This window comes from Sorex araneus, chromosome 7, assembly GCF_027595985.1.
Source record: "Sorex araneus isolate mSorAra2 chromosome 7, mSorAra2.pri, whole genome shotgun sequence".
Classification (NCBI taxonomy): domain Eukaryota; kingdom Metazoa; phylum Chordata; class Mammalia; order Eulipotyphla; family Soricidae; genus Sorex; species Sorex araneus.
In genome coordinates, this window is record NC_073308.1 from 51,359,996 (window position 1) to 51,386,037 (window position 26,042).

The 26,042-nt window shown below is 34.8% G+C and overlaps 1 protein-coding gene and 1 non-coding gene across 5 annotated transcripts in view; both read left to right on the forward strand.

Moving 5' to 3' along the window:
* FSTL5 (follistatin like 5) overlaps nt 1-26,042 on the forward strand; it is a 693,844-nt gene that overhangs the window by 252,835 nt on the left and 414,967 nt on the right. The gene's annotated exons all lie outside the window — the stretch shown is intronic.
* On the forward strand, nt 3,024-3,153 carry LOC129406679 (small Cajal body-specific RNA 15). Its single transcript, XR_008631156.1, has one exon. It is a non-coding gene; the product is annotated as a small Cajal body-specific RNA 15 (non-coding RNA).

Sequence of the window (26,042 nt, forward strand, 5' to 3'; positions counted from 1 at the left end):
AGCTGGTTTGTGGGCATGGCTCCCACATACCTGACTTTTGGCCAATTAATTTCTTGGTAAACTTGGTCCCAAGTTGTTGGGGTTTGGCCAACGGCACAGCGGCAATTTTGGGATGTCAGCAAGCCTGCAGGCGCCATGGTATTGCAGGTACCATCAGGAGGCTGATGCACTCACCCTGCAGGTACAGGTTGACAGTACCATACCTCCACCAAATAGAACTTAATGATTGCCGTTCATTTTAAATGTAATTATTTGAATCGAAATCTATATACAAAATTATGAAACTATATAATATGTACTGGGTAGGGCAGTAATTTGGCTCATGTTAGCTGACAGAAAAGGTAGAAAAATTAAAATATGGTGTGTAGCTAAATGAAAATTTACAGTTGAGGTCAAAGTAATAAATTAATGTTGGTGAATTTAAAAAATCGTTTTACTTGTAGAAAGGTTAAATTGAAAAGATTTCTCAAGGTTGCACATAAAATATTTATGTGTTTTTGATTAGATTAGAATTCATTAGTACAGAAAAAACAAGGTAGAAGTCAGGAGGACAATTAGGACCTCCTTGTAGTTGCCCATGAGAGAAATAAATATGTCAATGAATTAAAATTACAAAAGCACCCATGCTGAAAAGTTGTCAATTGTCGGATTCAATTTCTGTGCATTAGAAATGTAGTTCTTGGTATTTAAATAAGTAAATCTAAGTACACAGTTGATTTTTAGTAGTTGTTTATTAGAACAGAAGAAAGTGAAAAACATAAAAAAGTAAGAAAAATGTATATACACACATTTATATCCATCAGTATTTGAGACCAGTTAAATTTTCATTATTTTTGGTAAACATATATATGTCTATCAGAGATATTTTCTGCAGGTTATGAGTCTTTAGGAGTTATGTCAATAGAGAAGACCAAACTATGCAATAGTTCAAATAAATTAAACTATAACTGTAGGGCTGCGGCCATAACGCATGGCGTATTCATATCCCAAGTACAGTAATATATATATATATATGTATATATACATATATACATATATATATATATACCCCTTGGAGAGCCTGGCAAGCTACCGAGGGTATCCCACCCACATGGCAGAGCCTGGCAAGCTACCCGTGACATATTCGATATGCCAAAAACAGTAACAGTAGGTCTCATTCCCTTGACCCTGAAAGAGCCTCCAGTTGTTGGGAAAGACAAGTAAGGAGAGGATCCTAAAATCTTGGGGCTAAGTGTAATAAAGATGTCACTGGTGCCTGCTCAAGTAAATCGACCAACAGTGGGATGACAGTGGTACAATGGTAAGTGTAGGACATTTTCCTTGCATATGGCTGACCCAGGTTTGATTTCTCCTTTCCTCTCGGACATCCTGGCAAGCTACCAAGAGTATCTCGCCCTCATGGCAGAGCCTGTCAAACTACCTGTGATGTATTCAATATGCCAAAAACAATAACAACAAATCTTAGAATGGAGATGTTATTGGTGCCCGCACAAGCAAATTGATGAGCAATGGGATGAGAATGATACAGTGATACAGTGATAAGTGAACATTGTGAATTAAACAGGACTGAAGATAAACTCTGTTGTACTTCAGGCATTATCTCTCAGAAGGTGGTAGTAGAATGAGCAGTAGAGCATAATACATAATCGCCAGCGAACTAATGATCTTCATAAAACAAGGGAGATTCTATACACAAATACAAAGATTTTTTTTTCTCTTTATGAGTGAAGGAAACACAGATGAGCAGAATTAGATGTTACTGAAAACACTGAGAACAAGTATAGATGGTGACATGACATTGGCTTTGAAAGGAATAAAAGTTTGTTGACAGTGATAAAAGTTGTTAAGAGGAAAATATAGTTGACAAAGTGAGAGAATGAGTACAAAAAGTTCTGTAAGGACTGAGTTTTCTTTCTCTAAAGGTAGAGATTCTCTGTATCTTCAGAGAGATATTGTGTGTGTGTGTGTGTGTGTATGTATACATCAGGAGGGCAGCATGTTTCTGAGAATATTGGGACAGACAAAGAAAATTTAGAAGATAAGAGAAATATAGTAACCTCAGAGCAGCTTGAACAAGGAGTTTGTCTTTGTTGTGTTAAGATAGATTACCCTACTAGTAGATAAACTCTACTTTGGGGATTTTGTGGTCCTTTTGTCATATGACACGATATTTTATTAATTACTGTTTTAGTCCTTTTCCCTTCTCAAGAGAGTGGGGTTCAAACTAAGAAGTCTAAATTTGTAATTTTGGCTAGTATTTCCACTGGGCGGTTTTCATTCAGGAGCCCATATAGAATATTAAAAGCAATTTATTTTTTTAGAAAAAATAATGTATATTCATAAAACTGTAATTGAGGTAATGCATACAGTAATGGTAAAAATGTTATTGATGATGTAAAAAGTTGTCATCAGAGGGCATGGTAGACACTCTTAGCACCAAAGAGATTCTAATGGTTTCAGGAGCTGGGAGATGAGGCCAATATTCTTTTACAACAGTGTTCATAGCTTAAATATTTTCAACCTAAATATTTCTACAATTAAATTTATTTTACTTATTTGTATGGTTTAATTAATCCAACTCCCAACTATATTGGAATACAGATTGACTTAAAGTGGATCTTTCTAGACTTGTTTGATTCAATTAATTGCAAATAATTTTCTTGTGGGCTGAAATGATAGTGCAGTTGGAAGGATGCCTCCATTACATGGGTTTGATCCCTGGCATCCTGTGTTGTCCAATGAGCAACCTCCAGGATCAATCCCTGAGCACAAAGCCAGAAGTAAACCCTGATCACCACCAAGTGTGTCCCCTCTCCCAACAAAATAAAACAAACAGATAAATAAATAAATAAGTATTTTCCTGAGAATTGAACAGCCTTGCTGGGTGTCACCTGGGGGGCCTGTTAGCAATGTTAAATGGAGCTGCATTGAATGAATTGTCAACAGCAGGTTTTCTCATATCAACTTATTATGGTAGCACCTCTGATCAGTTCCTGGTAGAGAAAAAACAATTCTGTGAAAACTGAGACATACGAGAGCAAATGGAATCCTAGAAGTCAAACCACCTCCGCTATGGACCTCTGAAATGTAAAGGGAGATGGAACAGGCCTTGTGTGCAAAGTAAATGCAAGACCTACTTATCTGCCAGCAACACTTAAAATAAATTACCGAAAGTAAACTCGAGGTATGTGTGAGCATTTGGCAAATATAATTGAACCTTCATATAACTGATTGGAAAGCACAATGCTGCATGTTTGATAATATTTGAAATAGTCTTCATGTCTAGACTTACCATACATTTCAGATAATTATTACAAAAGAACCTAAAGTAATAAAATATAAATATACGTAGTCATCAGTAAATGGTATCTTGTAAACTGTTTCCTACTGTTCATTTATTGACACTATTATGAGGCAAACAAAATTGTTCATTTTGATTGTTTTCTGTTTGAGGGCCACACCTGGTGGTATTTTCCTGACTCTTTGTTCAGGGATTACTCTGTATTCAATGATTACTCCAAGTGCAGCTCATGGGAACATATGTGGTACTGGGGATTAAACCTGGGTTGGATGGCCAGAAGGCAAGTACCATGTGCTCTGTACTAACTTTCTGGCCCCAGAACAAAATTTTAAACTAGGTAGTTGACAGCCATATTTTTTTTTGCAATGGAGTGGAAATGAGTTGTAAAAGCATTTAAGAACCAAGATATTTTCGCTGTTGTCCAGAGATTTTATATTAGACTAGTATCTATGCCTGTTACTTGAGGGTACTAAAATAATTCTCCTAAAAAGCAAACCTATGTTTATGTACAACATTTTCCATATTACACTGGATATATATGCCATATTATATGCCATATTACACTGATTGTTATTTAGGGACATTTTATTTTTTATCCTGGATGTTAATTAGTACTGAGTGTCAGACCCAAATTAAAAGAGGAGTCATTGAGAATAATATTAAGTGACAAATGATGAAATCAAATTAAAAACAACAGGGAAGTTTGAGCTTAAAAGGAATGTATGGAGAAATAATTTCAACTACTCAATATGCATGGTAGCTCTTGTAGCTTTTAAAAGCAGTGGATATCATTTGAATAAGCAGGAGTGCTCCATTATAAGAATCCAAATGTTCAAACTTAAGAACTTTACTTTAAAGTTGCAAGAGACACTGCTTATTCACTAAACTTCCAGGTGAGTGATGGCATCAGTAAAGATGTGCTGATGTAGTATGTGGTAGAACTAATGCACGTATAAAAGCCAGAGAGCCTAATGTAGTCTGTGACATACTTAGACTAAGTAAATGTTATAAAGAGGTTAAATGAAGCTTTTGGGGAGCATATTTAGATGTACTTAAATTAAGCAAATATTATGACATACTTAGACTATGACATAGTAAGTGAATATTGTAGAGGATAAAGGCTTTTAATTTATATAGAAATACAATATAGGTTTTATTTATACTTATCTAAACATTGGATATGTTTCTGTTCTAAAACAAGCAGAGAATATTAACTCTATAATTCTAGCTTTCAGGAGGAGGAAAGGCTGTATTCTTATTAAAAGCTATACTTCACATTTTTTGTTTCAAAACAAATGAAGCTATATAGATAAACACTTTAAATCAATTTATTATGTTTATAGGCATATATCACTTGTACTTTAGATATGATATAAGGAACTAATAGGCTTAAATGGCGTATGTCTTACATTATCAGAATTAAACTAATAAAACAATAAACCATTTATATGTAATCACAGTCTATAACACATGGGGTTAATTTGTTAGATATAAAAATTGCTTTTTAATTCCTAGGGAAATGTGGAAATGTTGGATAGTACAACACATGTTTTGGCCTTTTAGCATTTTAAGAAGAAAAGCATTTACATGACACATTAGCAAAATTTTCATAGCCCAGAAATAGCTAGTGTATGACTAGCAAAAGTTTTTTTCATTAGTTTCACTGTAAAGAGGAACACGGACACCTGTATGAATTTGTCATTGCTACATCTACATCTCCTAGAAGCAGTGGGCATAGAATTGAGTTTCATTTAAACATTTCTATAGCAAGAGAGATTATGCTATGCCCTTCATGTTAATTATGAGCATTTTATGACCAGAATAGTACTCAGTATATAAATAAATGAAAGTCTTATTGAAATATATAGCTATAATCTTACTAACTATAGTGGCGAAAGGTTACTATATATTATTTCTGTCATGCTTAATATTTCTAACATTTTCGGAAACAGGAAATGTTTTGTTGCTTTGTTTTAAACTACTACCTCTCCCACAGTTCTACCATTCCCACAGTCATTTCACTTTTCACCTCAAAATAACAAAGATTTGAGACTTGAAAGCAATGACCCTGGAAGAAATGTCATATACCCATTTTTGTTTATTTGCCTTTTTGAGAGTTTATGCAATTAACAAATTTACAACCCAACATAACACTGTTTCTTAGGAAAAATTGCGGTGTGTCAAACTGTTAAATGCAAAACTATGATATTTTCTTCAAATCTTATTCCCAGTCAAGAAAGAGTGGATATAACTGAATGAGAGCTCCTTGCTATTTAGTACTTTGTCTTCCTTATGTCAAATTTCTTAACTTTAATCCATTTGTGTTTGTTATTCTATTACTGTCACATTTCCTACTCCTGGATATTTCTTATTCTTTATTTCATAGAACCAATATAACTTTATGGAGAATGCCATAATGGCTGTTATTAATGGGTTTATAAGAACAGTCATAGAATTAATTTAATATATTACTACCTCTTATTTTAGATTCTTATGGAAGTAACAGTTCATGACTGCATTTGTGTTTTTGGTACAATTTAATGTTTCTTCAATATATAATACACTGAAAACACAACCGAAGTATCAATATAACACCTGCAGGCATCAAACTCTCTCAGAGTTTGATGTTTTGTTCTTCCTCCCCTCTCACCCTTTAATAACCTCATTTCTGCAGAGTTGAAAGATTTGTTTCTTTCTGACTTTTTCCTCCTTGTTTTGCTTTTCTATAACTCACATACAGTTAAGATGATCCAGTAATTTTCTTCCTCCTTCTGACTTATTTCACTAAGCATTACCTCCCCCAATTTGACCATGTTGTAAAGGCAAAACTTTATATATTTATAAGATTATTAACAGTCAATTATGTTTTTACCATAATTTTTCATTTACTCTATTATCATATTAAAATGAATGTGTTTCCATGTGTTGTTATTGTAAATAGTGTTGCAATGCATATAGAACTATATTGCATGCAACTTTTGAGTTAATATTTTTGTCGTATTTTTTATTCAATTATTGTGAGATACAGTTACAAAGCTTCTGTTTGAGTTTCAGTCATACAATGATCAAACATCCATTCCTTCACCAGTGCACATTTTCTACCACCAAAGTACCCAGTACCACCCCCTCCTTCCCAACCCTTCTCCTGCCTGTGTGGTAAACAATGTCCACAATACTCTCTCTCTACTTCGATTACATTCAGTATTCCCACACCAAATCCCTATGTCTCCAAGGGTACACCTGTCTTCCCTCTCATTCATTCCCATTTTTTCTTCTGATTGATATGCATGGTTTTTGGTCCACATTGCAGTCTCCCTTAGCACCTATGTTCCTGTGAAAGTGATTGAATTTTGTCTTGTGAAAATAAATTTGCCTGTGAAATTTTATGTTATCAAATCTGGAAATCTTAAATCACACAGAAAAACACATAATTTCAAGTTTTATCATTTGAGTTTATAAGTTAAAATAATTTGTTAATATTAGTACAATCATTATTATTAAATTTGAGGCCTCAACCTGATGATGCTTAGTGTTTCTTCCTGCCTCTGTGCTCAGGAGTTCCTCCTGGCTGTCCTCAGGAGATCATATGTGCTGCCAATGAGCCTTCCAGGATCAGCCCTGTGCAAGGCAAGCAATACCTCGTTGGCCCTAATGTTAATTTTTGCATCTAGTACACATATATTATATAAATACATTTTAGTGAGTGCATTTCACTTTATTCAAAGAAACATTTCCCTGTTTTTGCTACTAGTTTGACTCAAGTTTCTCTCATTGACATGATTTTGCGTTTCTCCTTTTGTTATCTATATATGGTTAAAATATAGACTTTGAAAACAAACCAAAAAAAATGGTACCAAAGGACTTCCAATGTCTAAATTTCTGCTTTAGTACAAAGACATTAAATATACCTTGCTAAAGTTCTCATACTATTTCTTCTAGATAGAATGGGGAACTGTTATTTATCTGGTGGCCACTTGGATATTTATAACCTCATTTGAAGGCCACATAATGCAGGTAGGTGAGCTATGGCCAACTCACAGTGGGCAGATGTGTCTGTTTTGTCATGTACAAGTTTAGACCACATGTTTTTGTAAGCCTTGTAGGAACTGTGGGCTGAATACTCCTCACTCCTGCTCTTAGGAAACTTATTATTTATAAAAATAATTATATAGAATGTGTGTGTTTGTGTGTGTTTGTGTGTATTTGTGGGATAAGTTGATGTGCCTTGTGATAATTTGCTTTTGAAAAGATTATTAGAAAGTCTAGAGTGTGGAACTAGTGATATAGCTTAATGGGTGCATTCTTTGTGTACCGGAAACCAAGATTTGATCTCCAGTGTTTCATGGTCCCCTGAATACCTGTGGCGATACCCAAATGTCTAGCCATTATTGTCCCCAGAGAACTGCTGGCTATGACTCCCAAAACAACAAGAGCAAATCATAACAAAGTTGAAAGTTCAAAAGATAAAGATAAATACAAGATGGTCTTACTCATATGTGATATATAAAAAAATGAAGCAAGAGAACAGACAATATTTGATGCTAATAAATCATTAGATGATGAAGACAGGTCTTCAAAGAATGTGTGATGAAAGGGAAATATGAAAGTCTCAATGAGATTCTGTGGAGGGAAAATGGCATTTTTGTAGTGATGTGGTTTAGATAAATTTATAATCATTTATACTTTATAAACTAATAAAATGTTAATGTACCTAACTTAATGTCAGGTGACTGAATTTTAAAAAATCATATTTAACTAAAATTAAAACATAAGAAATATGTCTTAATAAATTGTAATAAAAATGGAAAGGGTAGAGTAAATGAAAGGGTGGTGGCATAGTAATATCTGAAAAATGAAAAATTCTTTTTCATCTTTCTTAGTTTTATGACAAAAGTGTAATAGTTTTTGAGGGTTCTAATCATGAAAGTTTTAAAAATTATCTCTTTAGGGGAGAAGAAAGTGAGAATTATATTTAAATAGAGCACTGGAGGCCAGTCACATCAATAGTGTCTTTTAAATTTTTTAGAAGAGATAGCACATAAAGTAAGGAAAGACGTTTATAGAAGACTTAATCATCTGGTAAAAGAAAGGACATGAATGAACTACATGAAAAAAAATCTTAGAGTTGGGAATTTAAAACCCTGTAGGAATAACACCTATTAAAATATCACAAAAATCTGAAAAGGTGTTTAATATAGTCTACTGTCAAATCTCACTAAGGTGAGTAACATGACTTTTGCTGAATAATTAGATCTTACTATCCAAATATATAAAAGCTATCAAAAACTTAATGGTGGTGGGAAGACTAGAAAAATGAAAGGGAGCAGATTTGAGAGTGGCAAGGAAGTAATTAAAATCAGAAAAATGTCATACTTTAATCCTTCCATATTTACTTAAAATAAAAAAATAAAATCAAAGAAGATAAAAATATAAAATTAGTGCTATATTTAGTTTTAGACCTATTATCTCGCTCTTATATAGATTTACATATTAATTTGTATATGCATTTTAATTTTAAATATTGTGTATTGAAAATAAATCTTATATTTTCTCCCTGGCAAAAATGTGGTCCCTCTAACCTGCCAGGAGTGACCCAGGAATATAGAACCATTAGCAAGAACTGAGCATAACCCAATATAGCCCTCCCAACAACCAAAAAAAAATTATTACATCAGTAATTGAGAAAGATATTTTAATAATGACTTATTAAGCCATAGAATGAATACATCTGTAGATTGTCCGATACTACTTACTTAACTTTTAGACTTATTTAAATGATTATGTATTATTTCTCAGGTTAAACTGCCCTTTGGTATGTACAATCTAGATTGAGCTTATTGAAAGCTAAGCAACACATTAGATGTGATTTTAATTGATAGAACAATAAGTTGATGAATAATTTGTTTTGGGGGCCATACCTAGCTGTGCTCAGAGCTTCCTCTTGGCTCTGAACTTAGGGATCACCCCAGGCAGGCTTAAGGGACCACATGAGGTACCTTGGATTGAACTCAGGTTGGCTGCCTTAACCATTAAACTCCCTGGGTCTATATTGATAAGTATGTGAAAGGACAGAAACAGAGGATATTCATATAAAGAAACTAAGTGAAATGAGTCAGAATAAGAAGGACAGACAGAATGAATGCACTTATTTGTGGAATATAAAATAACAATATGAGGGGCTGGAGTGATAGCACAGTGGGTAGGGTGTTTGCCTTCCACGCAGCCAACCCAGGTTCGATTCCCAGCATCCCATATGGTCCCCTGAGCATGGCCAGGGGTAACTCCTGAGTGCAGAGCCAGAAGTGACCCCTGAGCATCGCTGGGTGTGACCCAAAAAGCAAAAATAATATAAAATAAAAATAATGTAAAAATATAAGACTAACACTCAAGAACAGTAGAGACAAGGGCTAGGAAGAATACTCCGTGGTTGGGAGCCTGCCTCATGAGCTGAGGGAGAAGACAACTGGGATAGAGAAGGGGCTACTAAGTCAATGATGGTTGGAGAAATCGCTCGGGGTGGGAGATGTGTGATTAAAGTAGATAAAGGACCAAACATGATGGCCTCTCACTACCTGTATTGCGAACCATAAAGCCCAAAAGTAGAGAGAGAGTCAGAAGGAAATTGTCTGCCATTGAGGCAGAGGGTGGGGCGAGGTGGGGTGGTGGGAGGGATACTGGGGACATTGATAGTGGGAAAAGTATACACTGGTGGAGGGATGTGTGTTTGATCATTGTAAGACTGAAACTCAATCATGACAGCTTTCTAACTGTATCTCACAGTGATTCAATAAAAAATATATTAAAAAGTAATAATAAATAATTTAAAAATAAGCAAAAAATCCTCAGCTTTAAGCAATAGATGAACAGTATGTAATATTGACAAAAGAAGACAGAAAAACCATAACTGAAAATGACATATCCTACTACCCTTTTTTACCTATATTCCTGTGTTTTGTTTACCTACATGATTTTCAGCTGTGATTTTTCTCAATGTGTCTTCTTTTGTCAATATCACATGCTGTTAAGCTTTTTTTGAAGTTGAGGATTTGTTTTAACTATGTAGAACAGTATGTAAAATTTTATTTGTTCATGGGCATACTTTCACTCCTTTTCTAGCTATATTACTACAATATACCCACCATTAACATAACAAATTTTCCCCACCTCAGTTCCATGGGCACTTCCCTTTTGTGATCCATTTCCTGCCACTCTGACAATTTCAGTTCTGCAGCCATATGAGTGAGACCACCCAGAATTTGCCTCTTTCTTATTTCACTTAGCATGGGCCCCTCTATTTCTTCTTTGTTGATGCAAATGACAATCTGTATCTTTTCTTAAGAGACATAATAGGCCAGAGAGAACAGTGGGTGGTGTTTTTTGCTTTGCATGAGGCTGTTGGGGATTCCATGTTGTGGCATCTCATATGGTCCCCGGAGGCCACCCAAGAGTGATTCCTGAGTGTAAAGTCACGAGTGATTCCTAAGCATCACCATGGGACCCCCCAAAGTCTCCCACAAAAAATATATCAGTAGTATTTGTAGTATTTTATCTTCTTTTGGGCTGGAGTGATAGCACAGCAGGTAGGGTGTTTGCCTTGCACGTGGCCAACCCAGGTTCGATTCCTCCACCCCTCTCGGAGAGCCTGGCAAGCTACCCGTGGTGTATTCAATATGCAAAAAACAGTAGCAAGTCTCACAGTGGAGATGTTACTGGTGCCTGTTGAGCAAATCGATGAGCAACGGATGACAGTGATACAGTGATCTCCTTTTTTAAAAAATACATAAACATCACTAATTATCTATATATCTGTTACTGAGTACTGGAGTTTTTTCCAGCCTTGAACTATATTAAACAGTGTTCCATTGAGAATAAAAGTACATGTATCTTTTTGAATAGGCATTATTGCCTTTAGTTAGATATATAAGAAGGGAATTTGTGGATCCTATGGTATATCATTATTAGTATCATTAATATTTGAGATATAAGTATTATTTTACATAGAAGCTAAACCCAGTTATATTTCCTTCAATACTATGTGAAACATATATGAAAATATATTTTCCTTTATACACCCCCCAACACTCTTTCTGGCTACTGGGATATAGGGCATTAACACATTTTCTTCTTGAAAAGAAAAAAAATCTTTGTATTTCTTGTACGTTAGCCCTTTATTATATTTTTGGCAGATATTTTTAACCAGTAAATAGTTTATTTTTTATAAGAAGAGTTTCTTCCACTATGCAGACATCTTTTGTTTGATATAATCCATTATATTTGGTTTTGTTTTACATTCCCTTGCTGTTGGAGTCAAATTCCTGAATACATTACAGAAACCAATATTGAGAAGTGTTTTACTTATGTTTTATTCAATGCATTTTATGGTTTTGGCTCTAACATTTAAGCCTTTAATTAATTCTAAGTGAATTTTTGTAAATATAATTTACATGTGTCTCTATAGTTTTCCTAGCAACCATCTATTGAACTGAATTTCTTTGCTCCAATTTAGTGCGTATGTGTGAGTGGGGGGGAGGGTGATTAAGAGGACTTCAGCATCATATTTTTCTGTTTCCTTGAAGATTGTTGTTGAGATTTTAGTAAAGATTGCATTAAATTAAATTTTGTTGGATACTTTAATGACTTTGACAGTGCTATTTCTTCCAATCCAGTTACAAATCTCGCTACAGAGATATAGATTAGCAGTCCTAGCTGAGAACTCAGATGGTAATTTTTTCCCAGTTATACCAGGTAGTGTTCAGGGCTTAGTCCTGAACTTTTCTCAGCAATCACTTCTGGTGAGGCTCAGAAAACTACACAGGGAGCTGAGAATTTCACCCAGTTCTGTTGTGTGCATAACAAGCATAATATCCACTGCATTGCTCTCCATCCCCTTGATGGTACTTTTGTTACCTGTTCTCATCTATTATGTATGTCTTGCTTTGCTGCTTTTGCCACAATGCTTTGTTGCACTGAAAGAGCTGGATTACTTGACCTTGTTTTTTTATCAAAATGTATTTTCTGTTTTTCTCTGCAACAATCCCTCACTACACATACACTAGAATGAAATTCCCTGAACTCAGGGACATTATTTGACTTTTAATCATTGCATTTTCAAGTACAGTATATTTATATTGTATTTTAAAATACAGTTTTCAAATCAATGTATTGATACCAGGCACATGGCACATATTCAAGACAAACGCACTAGCTTCAAACAAAACAACTGATGAGGACAGAATAGCTTTCTGAAGATGCTATTAGTTCTTCAGGTTAGATCTTTTAATGACATGTTGTGTTAAAATATTTACTAAAGCTTTAATACTGGGAGTGACAGAATAAAAATCCAGAGAAGTGAATTTACCCAAAAGCGAGAAATTGAATTTATACAATGGTTCATTAAATGGATATTACAGTGTTACAATTGGGGCTCAAGTAATAGCTTATAAATGTCTGTCCATTTCATGCCTTTGTTTTCTGCATCATTTCCCTGAGAGGCAGGCGCTAGAGACATATATTCAAGTGTCAAGTGACTTACTTTTTCCCTGGCCAACGGAAAGAGAGTTGTCATTCATAAAATTAGATTCTAGTAGTAGGTTCATTATGTCATATACCAAGACCTAATGTTCCTAAGCCAGACTGCTTTACATACTGAAGATAGACATATTCCATCAAAGAGGATATAGGATGGAGGAAGTATCTCTTCTGAAAATAAAAGTATGTTGTTTAGTAGAGCCTGAACATAGATTAGTACCTCCCTAAAGAAATTATATCTTTAATGACATTTTAATGATCGAGTAGACCTCTCACTGCACATGGGTCTCCCGAGCACAACCCCACTTGACTACTGTGCACACAGCCCAAAGTAGTTCCTGAGCACTACTGGGCATGGCTCAAAAAACGAGCAGCAACCAGAAAAGAAAATGCATAGATGGTAAATATGTGTGTGAAAAGATTTTTGACATAATTGTCCACTTGTAAATTGTAAATACAGATGATTAGATAATAATGTGCTCTATTCGAACGGCTATGCAAGGAACCAAACAGGTAATACCAGATGTTGGCGTGGTTGTGATGCTATGACAAATTTTTACAAAGTTGAACATAGGAACATAGACTTACCATATGATTCAATGACTAAGCTTTATTTGTTCAAGGTTTTAGAGATGAGATGAGGATAAATGAGTGAAGGATAGGGGATTATTCAAGACTGAAACATTTATGTGTGATATTTTAATGGGTAGTGTACATCCTAATATATTTGTCAAAATCTATAGCAACAAAGCAAAAAGTAATGTTTATATAAAGACTTTAATTAATAATGACATATTAATGCCAGTTTGCATATAACTAATGCACCAACTAAGGCAAGTAACTGATAAAAGGGGGGAAATATGAGTTGGTAGGAAGATCGTCACTAATACTCCTGACATTCTTTACTCTTTTATTTAGCCAGAAGTTTAAAAAAAAGCCTACTAATTAAAAAGTTTCCATTAACCCATTACAGAAATCTTGCCATAATAAACTAAGAAAACTGGTGGATATATTTATTAAACATTTTTTAATGGACTATAGTTGAAGTTTATAATTAGACTAAATGAATTACTTAGTCTGTCCTCACTTACCTACTAAAATGATTTAGGTGAACTATACAATTTATATTTAAATAATATATATATTTTTTATCAGCATGATCCTATAAAATTGCCTATCAGTGTTTTCCAAGATGGTTAATTCCAACCCCCACCCCTGGGGATGTGGGAATAAGCCAAGAGGACTCTAGTTGCCTTAGGTGAATTGAGGTTTGCATTCTGTTTATTTTCTTTCCTTTCAGGGAAGGTAATGAATAATTATTTTCTGGAAAGTTGGAAGTAGTCCAAATAAGTTTTGGAACCTCTGATCTAAATGTCTGTGTATTCTTTATGCTAAAAGCATATCATATTAATATGTATTTATTATTTTGAAAAAATATTCATCTATTACATATGTTAATAAGATTGGTAATCACCTTAGAGGAAAATAATCCATATATTTTACAGAGTGTATGTTTGATCGATGCTTCATACTGAAATTAAAATTATAAAATGCTAATATGAATATAAAATTCTCTATAATCTGAAAGGTCTTAAGGGAATAAATACACATTCATTTTTGTTCAATAATATTTTTCTTATGAAATTATGTAAATCTCCAGATACCTAATTAAAATAGTGTAATAGTTCTTCCAGGTTTCAGATATGAAAATTTTCCTGTTTATCTGCTTCTGCAGCTGTTGTATTACTAGATGTAAGCTCTGTCTTATAATCATTAATATTTATTGAAATATGAAGACTAATTCTTAATATTATGTAAAAAAAATTGAAGATATGAACTTTTCTCAGTTATGTTGAGCTGCTTTAAGATGTAAAACTGTCAAATTCTTGTGGGGCAAATGGTGGTTGCATGATGGGTAGAAATCTTTTCCCCAGCATTTAAATTAAAATTTTTATAAAGTATTAATACATTGGTAGAGGTTAATTAAGAAAAGTTCTAATTGTAATCAAGGTTAGCATGAACATTTTAGGAAATAAGAAGCTATAATCAGCTTAATGTATGATAACTTGTTAGTATTCAGGATTTTCAGCTATAAGTTTCAGTTTGAAATTTCAGTGTAGTATTTTAACTATTAAAGAAGGAAGTAGTTCAGGTGGAAAATCAATAAAGATATACAAAAAAATCTGTGTTATTGGTAGTATTTTTGAGAATTCAGCATCACTGTGGAACTCAAGGTTCATGACATTATATATCAAAATGTTAAATCTAAATTAATATTTTAACTACCCAGACATCAGTATATTTCCATAACCATATAGATTGGAGAAGAAAAAATCTCTATTGTGACTCAGGTGTCTGTCCTATGTCATTGATGAAATTAATTTGTGAAAATCTAAGAAAAAATAATACTGGAAGAAAAGTGATGTCATGTTCTGGTATACTGTTATATTATATTTTGGTTATTGTTGTTGCAGTTAGGACTGGAGCAATAGCAAAGTGGGTGGGGCATTTACCTTGCATGTGGGCAACCCGGATTCAATTCCTTTATCCCTTTCTGAGAGCCCAGCAAGCTACCGAGAGTATCTCGCCCACAGGATAGAGCTTGGCAAGCTACCCATGGCATATTTGATATGCCAAAAACATTAAGAAGTCTCACAATGGAGATGTTACTGGTGCCCTCTTGAGCAAATTGATGAACAATGAGATGACAGTGCCACAGTGCTACAGTTGTTGCAGTGATTGTTTTTTTCTGCACTTGATAATGTTCTAGACAAGTCATAGGCAATTAATATATGCTATTGAAATCCAGCAATGCTTCTGTAGATAGCAGACTTCTTCCTGGACTTAAAATATGATCTTAATACCTGACCTTGGCATTAAGGAAGTGTGACAAGTCTTACCACACACTTGAGATCTCAGATAGATATAATCGTAAATCTCACTTAAATGGTGCTTTTGAATAAAAGGGTATGGCACATACTAGTGGGATGATATAAAATTAGTGCTTCCTTGAAAAGTAGAAAGAACTGCAACAATGTATCGCCTTACTTATTCATACTCAGTGAAAGACATTTGTAATAACTTACTTATTGATTGATTCATTCATTCATTTGTTTTTACACCATACCAGCAATTGTTAGTGATACTCTGGCTCTATGCTTGGGGGACTGTATGGTGTCAGGGATTAAAATTTATGCTGTTCCCAGTGAGATATCTATCTGTCCCTTTGGCTTAAAATTTGTAGTTGTAGGGCCTGGATCGATAGCACAGCAGGTAGGGGGTTTGCCTTGTACTCGGCCAACCCAGGTTCGATTCCCAGCAACCCATATGGTCCCCTGAGCACACCAGGAGTAGTTCCTGAGTGCAAAGCTAGGAATAATCCCTATGCACTGCTGGGTGTGACCCAAACAAGAAAAAAAATTGTAATTGTAATAAAGAAAAACAGTGTAGTTAAGAGCATGTAAATAAGCTAAGAGTTTAATAAAAATGCATGCCAGAATATGATTAAGTCTGTTTTTTTTATTTCTGTGTCTTATATATATATATTGTCATATATATTATTATTTGTTATATTACCTGTAAGAATTTGGGTAAGTTAACCAAACACTGTATCTAACAAAGTGGGAATTATAAAAATGCCTACGTTATAGATTTGTTGAGCTAACTGAACACTGAATGTAATTATCAAAAACAATGGTTATCACATAATATGTGATATGTGTTTTTTAGCTTTTATTATGACTTATATTTCTAATCTTTGACTTTTGATGAATACTAATAGAGTCAATAGTTTTAATATATATTGTGCATGTTATTATAGGGAAAAGAAAAAGCTTACTGTTTTATAAAAGAATCATGTACAATATCAGGCATGGTATAAATACTTGTTCCAAAAAATATTTTTCTGGCTTCCTCCACCCTTGGAGAAGCCCGCGTTCTCTCTTGAGCGCGTTACTCCTACTGGTTTTTCTTTTCCACTTATCCCTTCCTCCCTCTCTCAGAAACCTCTGAATAAAATCTTTTACTTCAAAAAAAAAATATTTTTCTGCACATGTGCACAAGCTTATAGATATGCTTAGGAGTATATAGGAGCATATGTGTTCTTTTACACAAGCAGACATATAGAAATGACAAAACTAATTGTTTTGATTTGTTCAAATATTAAATTAAAATAATAATTGTTAGTGGTCCTAGATTTGTGTGAGTGTGCAATAAGTCTTCTGCTCTTTCCCAAAGTCAGGATTAATAGTTTTATAGTTAAATGAACAGGAAATGAACTCTAGAATAAGAGAAATCTAACATTACCCTCTGTATAACTTTGTACACTCTATTCAAACACTAATCTCAGGCTAAAATTTCTTTATTCAAATGCAAAGCGTTGTGTTGGATGAATTGTAATTTTTCTCCAAGAAAAATTCTAAACCTGAGAGCTGTATACTATCCACAAATGTTAATGATTTTATAGTAGTCTTAGAATGAGGTGTTTTTTTTTAATTAGTTTTATAACATGGATAAATGTAATTATTTCAGGCATTTCCTAGAAAAGCCTAAATAATATTAACTTTTTAAGTAAAAAGTTGTTTTTACCCTCCAGTCTGGAATATGATTAAAGAACTTGGGCACCAAGAATTATTGAATCTTTAGAGAAAGCGAAAATGCCAATTAATAAAAATTGCTGATGTCAATTTATAGCACTGAAAATTCTTAAGGGCAATTTCTAAGGGGTTGTTGCTGAAACTGCAGATCAGTAAGCAGTGTGCTGTGCTCATCTGTTCTGTTTTAATAGACCTTATATAACTACTTAGAAATTGCCCTGTTAACAGAGAACACAATAAATATGCAATGTTCAGAAATAATTTTGAATTACCTGATAAGAAAACAAAAGTATATATCTGCTTTTTTTCTCTAGGCAAAAGACATTCAGTGTGTTTTTTTTTTCCTATTGTGCTGTTTAATTGGAAATAGTATGAAAGAGTTCTGATAATTCCATTGCTTAGCTCTTAAGGATTATGGCTTTAGCTTATATTGATGACAACATTAGAAAAAATGAAGCAGTGCCATAATCAAAGAATTATGGGAAGACGACAAGTTTAAAATATTAGAATGGAATATAGAACTTGAAAACAATCTTCCCAGTGTTAAAAGCTAATTATGACTTAGAAGTTCCATTATCTGTCTTAAATTTAAAACAACTGCTAAATGGATCATTTCTTTGTTATTTAGCCATTTGAGCTTCTCTTTGATAAAGGTTCTTGCCATCCAAACGGAACATAAAGATTTTATTGGTCTCTAATGATGCTAACTACAGCTGTACAATCATCATTTTAGAGTCCAAGCTCTGTCTGTTCTTAGATCTGCTGTTACTTGATCACAATTGCAGAAGTATCTTTAAGTGTATTTGCTTAACCAGATGGTAAATGGCTCTACATGGATTACATCCATCTTTTTTACTGTATGACTTGATGTTAAAACAGAAATTTTAGCTATAGTGGGAAATATAGAATTGTATTATGCTAAAAATAGTGTTCATTGCGAGGAATATACCGATATAAACGGCATAGAAATATACTATTATGGCAAAAATTTTATACAGTTCATTTGTATATTTGATACATGGCTTTCATTAAAAGTCAAAATATGCATGGAATATTATATAAAATATTAGGGAAATAATGAAATGTTTTTCAAAAGAAAGCTTGAAGAAATTCCACTTGTTGCATTCTCCTCTGATGTCAAATTATTAGAATCATGTAGCACTGTAGCACTGTCATCCCATTGTTGATCGATTTGTTTGAGTGGGCACCAGTAATATCTTCATTATGAGACTTGTTACTGTTTTTGGCATATCGAATAAGTCACGGGTAGCTTGCCAGGCTCTGCTGTGGGGGCAGGGTACTCTAGGTAGCTTGCTGGGATCTCAGAGAGAGACAGAGGAATCGAACCCGGGTCGGCCGAATGCAAGGCAAATGCCCTGCCCAATGTGCTATCGCTCCAGTCCACTAGTATAATAGTTATAGAAATCACGATGATCGGAGATGTTTTGATCTTTGCAATTAACAAGAATTCACATATTTAAAATATATTGCTTATATTATTAAATTGCTATTATAAATTTATGAATAATTTTGACTTTGGATCAATTTCAATTTTTAAAAGATATTGAGAAATGTAGATGGATATGTGCAGTATGTATGAACACAAATAATTCTACAAAGTTTATACATATAAAGAACTAGGATTAATATATCTCGGGCAAGGATTTTGGTGATGTCTTCATTATTTTATTTCATGTTATTTATTCCATTTATCATTTATTAATGTTATTATTACAGTAGCAACATATCCATCACTAGATGTTTTTATTATTGAATGTAAATCAAGAAGTATTACATAGTATTAAAATACTTCAAACTTTTGTCCTTGTTTTCTGAAACAAGGTCTCAAAAGTAAATGTAGTGGAATAGCAAAACTGGAAGCATTTCATAGAGTTGTAATAACTAAGATAACGTGATCAGTGATATTGTTACACAATAAAATGAGCATTAAATTTTTGTGGAGCTGGTGCTTTATGAGGGAAGAAAGTGAAAATAATGACAATATAAATTAGATAATTAGTAGAAATTAAAACAGTTATCAGTAGTCCTGTCAAGTCATTCACCGTATCACTGTTGGCCAGTTGCTCATCGATTTGCTCAAGTGGGCACCAATAACGTCTCCATTTGTCTCTGTCATGTTCAGTGCCAGGGAATGAAGCCCATTATTGTTACTGTTTTGGCATATCAAATATGCCAAGGGTAGCTTGCCATGTGAGATTCTGCCTTCAACTCATTAGTTGTTTAAACCAAAATATGACTGAAAGTAATCAGAAACAAAAATTCATAATCATAGAATACAATAATATATTTTAGAACAAATATGTCAGGAAAACTGAATTCTAGATGAATTTATTAGTATTTTGTTCGTAGATAATTTGTTCAGGAACAAATTTTCTAAAATATGGGGAAGTCAAAGCAAGTGAAAGCTACAGTGCCAAAGTTGGCAACTCAAATAAACTTCTTGGATTACAGAAACTTGGATTGAAAATAAATATTAATTTCTTAAGCTTCAAGTTGTGAAGAAATTGAATAGGAGGTCGGTACAATGTAAGACAATGGCTATGTCTTTTTTCTCTTCTAGTTGTTAGGCTGTAATATCAGGGCACAGTACATTCAAATTTCTCCCAGATTGCTAAAAGCAGGGTTTTAATAATTAGACTGTGAATTTCCAAATTAGATGAGTGGTTCAACATTAATTATGTTAATTTTTAGTGTAGTTTGATTTTCATTTTGAAAAATATAAAATCATAATCACCCTTTTCCGGAAGAGTCTCCCACAGTCACCTCTAATATACTTTATTGATTCCTTACTGTATGCCAAAACACATTTTCATTTAAATTCAAAATTAGATTAGATAGTATTAGTCACATTTTCCTTATGAGCGGTTTACAAATAGAGACACTAATCACATTTAAAATGTGTATAAGTCAACTTCAAAATATTACTATACTCGAGTGTTCTTAGCAAGTATACGATTTTTAATAATCTTGTCTAGGTTCATACTAAGTGTCTTTATTGACAGACATAAATGTTTTGTCTGTCAATAAAGAAAAAACAGGGTATCTGAAATTTTTGAACCTTACTCTGCATATATAAACAAACTGAAGAAAAACAAAAGTAGTAATGAATAGTTTAGAGACTTGATCAAATCAAACTGTCAATGTTACTGTCATCCCATTGCTCTTTGATTTGCTCGAGCGGGCACCAGTAATGTCTCTTATTGTGAGACTCATTGTTACTGTTTTTGGCATATCGAATATACCATGGGTAGCTTGCCAGGCTCTACGATGTGGGCGAGATACTCCCAGTAGCTTGCTAGGCTCTCCAAGAGGGGCGGAGAAATCAAACACAGGTTGGTGGCCAAGTGCACAGTAAATGCCCAACCACTCTGCTATTGCTCCAGCCCGATCAAATCAAACAAGAGAATTAAAATATAAAGAATCAAAATATAAAGAGCAAACAAAATAGATATAAATATTATTTCTATCAAAATATAAATAAAAACAGTGGATGAAATTGATAACTAAAAGTACAGATACTGAAAAAGTTTATGATGATTAAAATTTGATTAAAATAATGGAGACTTATTTTTTTTAAATCACAAAACACTCTTGAACTTTATTAGTTTTCAATGATAAACATTGAATTTGTACTATCATTTTGTATCTCAAAATATTATCACTTGCAAAATTTAATGAATAGATTTCAGTTCATCTAAATGGGATAAATACATTTATGCCTGTACAATATTTGAAGGCTATGAGCAATGGGATGACAGTGACAGTGATGTTCACCATTATTTTATATTAATGAATTGGTTATATGTTAACATTAATATACTAAAAATAATCACATTGATGTATTTTTATGGCAGAGACTTTTTCTTTCCACCCTAATTACACTGGACATAAAGGGAAATACTTTATTCAAATATTTAGTTTCTCAAGATTTAAATCACCCTAGGATTGATAACAATGAATTAGTTTATGTGATAGTGAGAAGTGAAATGGACAAAGGAAATTACTTATCTATTCCTAATAAAATGGTTTCTCAGCCTTTTTTGCTAATATCTAGTGCAGTATTTTATTATAAGTTTAAAATATATCCCCTATACAATAAAATAAATGATTGATATTAACCACTTAATAAGTGTTCTGTAACTTTTTTTTATGTGACTGGTCCTCCTTTAGCTAAGAGAGTTCAAATCTAAAAACTTTGAACCACCCCTTCCTAACAGTCTCAAGAGGAAATTAAGGAACTTAAATATTACAGTTACATTAATACAAATATGTAAATCTGTATTGTTATTTTTTTTAATTTAATTTAGGCCAACTCAGAGGAAAATGTAGTAATATTTACCTATGTGCACATTGCTGTGATCCATATTGGTAGCCTTCTCATTACCAAACCACCTTACCCCAGAATAGAATAATTGATAAAATTGCATTTATGTGTCATAGCTTCCCCAAAATCATAGTTTACACATTGGAGCTCACTCATAATCTTGTTCATTCCGCAGCCTTGGACATTGCATAATGACTCTATTTATCATTATGGCATTTGTCACTATGGTCAGTGTTCTAAATATTTCACTTCCCCTGTCTTCTATATATACCTCTCTCGGGTTCATAAAAATTACTCTTTTCTTAACCTCTGTCCATAATTTTTCCTTTTACAGAGTATGGCATACACTGAAATTATGCAGCCATGTAATATTTATAAATTTGATTGTTCCAGTTTATAATTATGTCTTTAAGAGGCCTTGCTTTCTTATGATTTGAGTAGGTGAATCACAGGGTTCATAGTTAAAGATGTCAGAATTATCTTCTTTTGTGTGTTAATTCTGAAAATTTTGATAATGCAAACTATTGTGTAGTTCTTTATGCGCAAGACACAGTTTTATTCCCTTATGCAGTGAGGAGTAATGGGCAACTTCATTCTGCCCCCTACTGGTTTATTGTACCCACTGCAGATTAGCCTTGATTGGCCCCTGCTTTGCCTTCCCCAACAGTTACCCTTTGCCCATCCTCGACTGCTATAAGGACTTAGTACTGGTACTTCCTCCTATGTTCCTTAGAAGGTAAACATAAAGACCTTTTTGTTTTTAGGATCCCTAATTCGGTCTATCCTTTCTTCTATATACTGCTATTTCTTCCTTTTTTTCTTTATCTCTTGAAGGAGGCCAAATGCGCCAGTGCTCAGGGACTGTTCTCAGGTGCTGAAGGCACCTTTGGAACTAGAAACAAGCATAATAGTCCTGTAAGCTATCTCCCATGCTCCATGCTTGAATATTTCCAACAAATAACTTGAAACTCTTGACCTCTTACCAGTCTAATTCAGTAATAGCCCAATTGTCCATCATTTCCAGAGAAAATACTCTTTGCGAGATAAATGGATGCAATGAATACTTGGTAGGATCTAGACACTGTACTAAGTTTTCATCATGGCAATTCATTTGCTTCTCAGAATTGTTCTGTTAGGAGGCTAAAATTGTGCATTTCACACACTAGCAGTCCAATTACAAACCCACCCAAAAATACCTTTTGAATGATGGAATAAATTCCAATTTTTAGTTTACAGATGAGAAAACTCACAGATGGCTGATGTGGTCATTTACTTGAGACCACTGAGAGGTCAGAGCAGGTTTCCTTCTATGGACACCGTGTTCTTCTTACCTTTTTGTGTGAAAATACAAAAAAGAAGAAAAATAAGGGGTGCGGAGCTCTTCACCACACTGAGCCAGGCACAGGACCCAGGGCAGTGGCGCTGTCTCTCCTGCCACTTGAATTTGGTCCTCTCCAGCCGCTTCCCCCACCCCGGGGAGGTTGATGGCGATGACGAGGCAGGCTAAGGAAGAAACGGAGGCAAGATGGTTGGTCTCAACCGCAGTTTATTCCATTCCCATCTCCATTCTCCTCTGATTCTCCTCCTGTTTCTTCCTTCCCCATCCTACTTCATTCTTTTTCTCTGGATCTCCCCTGGAACTCGCCCCCAGCCCCCTCATACGGCCACCTTAAATCCCCCTGCATCCGGCACTGGATCCAGCGGCGCAGGGGCTTATGCATAGGTGTGGTTACAGTCAATAGGGGGTAAAGTTCTATCCCTTAGGGGATGCTTTCACTAGGACAGAATCTCTTTCAGCAGGACATCCGCCCAAGAGCGGAATCCCATGGGTGTGTTTCTCCTCTCTTTGTCCAACTAACATATAAGCATTCATATTATAAATCATTTTGTATGGACATAGCAAGAGATGCATTAAGCTTATAGAATTGCTCTCCTGGGGTCACCTCGATCTAAGACTACAGTGTCCAGGCCAGATTAGTCTTTCCTAGCCCTAGCAGGGTCCTAGTCTCCTCGTTGCTTCTGGATCATGACATAACATATCCATGACCAAGCTTTTAACATATAGTTAAGCATTAGGCGCTTTGGCCAGGCCCATCTTGATGCCAGGGTAGCACATAACTCACCGCTTGTCCTGGGTCCGTCCCTTCCCTCGTCGGGACCCTCCTTTTGGGGGTGCTAGGAAGTAAGGGCAGCTTAGGCTTAAGTCCAGAAAGCAGATGCCAGGGAGTGAATAATATTTGAAGCCAATTAAATCCCATGTTACCAAAGCATATTAATAAATGTCTTTCTTTGTCTACACAAAAAGGATATTGTTTTAAAGTAAACTATTCAAAAGACATAAGAGAGGAGAAAGACAATATTAATTTACAATACAAGTTCACTGTCCTAGCAAGGTCTGACCTTAAAAATTAACAGAGTTTGATTAGAGGAAGAGCAGATAAACTGGTAGAAGTGGTTACAGATAAACAAAGGAATGGGAGTGACTTTGATGGGCGTGACTGATATACCTAAGCTCCTAGTGGCAAGGGGAGCAGGACATACCAATGTAGTCTAAAATAGTTTAGAGAATATTACCAGATAAACCCAAACTCTGTGGCAAGGGAGAAAGGACAAACCAATGATATCCAACACCTTTTCTCTTAAAAACAATAAGTTAAGTGCACCGTGAGGGGGCTTCTGCTGCATTACCTTGGAGCATTTGTAAGGATTTTAGAAGTCATATTTATCAACGCTCACTAAGCCCCTTCAAGTTATCAAAGTCCTTTAATCCCTAAAATGATAAAGCAGAAAGAGCTTATCTTCATATTTATGATGATTAAAGTTGCTCCTGAATATCTTTAGCCTCAGATACCAGTCATCCAAAGATAAATAGAGAAACTTTTAGGAACAACTAAAACTGACTTTCAGTGACTCTATGTTGGAGCTGATGAAGGAGTTGTATCTTACTAACACATGCTTTGCTGTCTTGCTCTTTGCCTGCCCTCTGAGAGGTCTTGTCCATAGACTCGATCTTCCTCTGTTCTCTTCTTCAGCATGTGCTTCCAGAGACGCCTCTGATTCTTCCTCCAGAAGTTTACCTATGCTTGTGAGCTGTTCTTTGTGACCTGTCCAACAACTAAAAGTCATATTTAACGAAAGTTTGTTCTTGTTTCAGCTAGTCCTATTTACTTTCTCAATGTCCTATTGAGTTAGTGGATATTTCTATGATTTACTATATAGTCTTTATTACTCTACACTGAATTGAACATTTATTGCCACCATCTTTTTTGTTGTTGTTGTTTGTTTTTGAGGGTTTTTTTTTTTAAATCACCTAGGAAGCTCAGAAATTACTCCTGTCTCTTTGAAGCATTATTTTTAGTGACAGTTGGAGGATAATATGGTATAACAGGGATCACTCTGAGGTCAGCTGCATGTTAAGCATACAACTTGAAATATTTAATGTTTTCCATAAAATCCCAGGTTAAGAGACTTTAAATTTTTCTTATTTATTTCTGAATAACTTTATTTTTTTTCATCATCATCATCATCATCATCATCATCCCATTGATCGTCGATTTTTTCGAGCTGTCTCAATAATGTTTCCATTCCTCCTAGCCCTGAGATTTTAGAAGCCTCTCTTTACTCGTTCTTCCCAACAGTACCGTATTGGAGGCTCTTTCAGGGCCAAGCGAATGAGCCCCATCAATGTTACTCGTTTTGGCATATGAATATGCCACGGAGAGTTTGCCAGGCTCTTCCATGCAGGCAGAAAACTCTCGGTAGATTGCCAGGTTCTCCCAGAGGAAGAACTAGGCTATAAGGTGTCCGGGAGTTTGGTTTTATAGTCTCTGGATGTTGGCTGTTTTGGGGATTACAGAGCGCTGGGGGCAGTTTCTGGGTGTGACTGCCAAGCTACTAGAAAATGGGGGATCTGGGAGGAAGAGGCCCATTCCCGATCTGAGCAGGCTTGGAGATCTCAGCCCTGAGTCCCACACACCTGGGTTCCTCTGCCGGTTCCTTCAGGCGTGAAGCTCGTCCGAACTTGTGGAGAGGGGCCTTGAGCATGACTGTGGCTGGGTTCTGGAGGTTTTCTGCTGCTGGTGCTCTGCTCGGGGTAGGGAGGGAAATTCAACCCACCCCTTCCGAGGGGCCCCAGTGAAGACAGCCGGACACAGGGGCAAGAGACTCTTTTTCACTCCCTTCCGGGAGCTTAGTTTTATAGTCACTGGATGTTGGCCGTTGATGGGACTACACGGCACTGGGGCAGTTTCTCGGTTTTATTTTACACTCCTAA